Source organism: Chinchilla lanigera, unplaced genomic scaffold (genome assembly GCF_000276665.1).
Source record: "Chinchilla lanigera isolate Chin_1 unplaced genomic scaffold, ChiLan1.0 scaffold00057, whole genome shotgun sequence".
In the NCBI taxonomy this organism is placed as follows: domain Eukaryota; kingdom Metazoa; phylum Chordata; class Mammalia; order Rodentia; family Chinchillidae; genus Chinchilla; species Chinchilla lanigera.
This window is the reverse complement of record NW_004955458.1, coordinates 6,544,618-6,546,270: the sequence shown is the minus strand read 5'-3', so window position 1 is coordinate 6,546,270 and position 1,653 is coordinate 6,544,618.

Genomic DNA, 1,653 nt, shown 5'->3' with positions numbered 1-1,653 from the left:
CAGATTGGTAATACAGTATTCTCTTATATTTTATTTCCTTCCTTTCCATGACATTCCTCTTAGCCTCACTGCTGCTTTTCTAGGGGATCTCATTCCACATAAAATGTAACTATGCCAGGCTTTGCCTTACTGAGGAATCCACACTCAGACCCCTCAGTCTGTGCGCTGGGTCATCCCTCTGCACTCAAGGACGCACCTCCAATGCACTTCCTCCCTCACATCACCAGTTTTTCTCTGTGTTCTGCACTTTTTCTTATTCGGATACAAAATGTTGTTATTTCTCATACTAAAAATAGAAGTCTGGGTGTTATCTGGGTACCATTTCTTTTCCATCTGCCCCGTGTTTCTTTTTACTTCCTTTATTTATCAAAACATGAAACTCTAGGAAAAGTTCATACCTAACCCCTCACCTCCTATCCTCCCGTGAACCCACTCAGCTCTTCTCCAAAATTTCTCCTGTCGTGAGCATCTGCAACTTCATGTTTCCTAACCGAGGGGTCACTTTTTTTTTTCTTTTTGGTCTTTTTGAGACAGGGTCTCACTATGCAGTTCAGGCTGGCCTTGAGCTCACTTTGTAGCCCAGGCTGGTCTCGAACTCCCAACAATCCTCCTGCCTCAGCCTCCCTAGTGCTGGGATTACAGGTGTGTGCCACCACGCCTGGCTCTAGGGGTCACTTTTAAGTCCTCCCCCTACTCCTAAAAAGCTTTAAGAGTTGACCCATTCAGTTTCCTTCAAACAGTTTCATCTCTCGGAGTCCAGGATATTTTTCTGTTTTTTCTCCTGTCTTGTGGACTGTTCCTCTCTCTCCCTTGGGAAGTGCCTCTCACTCTTCCAATCTCTTACTTAATATTTGAGTCCCTGGGCTCACTCTATGCCCACTTTTTAAAAATAAGTATTACCTTGTTTCATGATTTTAAATACCAGCTAAATGGCTATAATGCTGATGTCTATATCCCAACGACTATCTCGCTCCTGAACTCCTTCCGTTGCTCTGCCTCTTTGACAGCTCTTTTTAGATATTTATTATGCATCTTGAACTTTACATGTCAAATGCCAACTCCCCGTTTTTCCCTTTCCTGCTGTAGGGAAACTGTAGTTTTTCACATTTTGTTTTCATGGAAGTTCCGTTTTTGCTTTGATTATATTTAAACAACATTAATCACTTTTTATGTCTCTTTTTCCGTGGTACTTATGTCCAATCCATTAGCAAATTCTATTGGTTCTGATTTCAAAATGTATCCAGAATCCAGCAACTTCCCCTCTCACTCCTTACCAGCAACCTGCTCCAAGCTACCCTCATCATTCGCTGAATTCTTGAGATATACTCGTGTTTAGCATGAGTCTATAATTGCAATCATTCAAGTTATTCTCAAGAAAATAACTGCTGAGGTGATCTTGTTATAACACAGAGATTATGTAACTCATATGCTCAACACACTGCAGTGAATTCAGAGTAGAGGATGAGTACTTTCACTTTCATCTGTAATGTCACGTAGGATCTAGATTACTGCTATCTCTGGGGACACCATTGTCTACTGTATCCTCTCCTCCCTTGCTGCCTCTACCACAAAGACTACTTACTGTTTCTGGAAGAAGTAGCCAGACACCTATCTCAGTCTTTGCCCATGCTGGGCCCTATGCTCCTGCCCAGG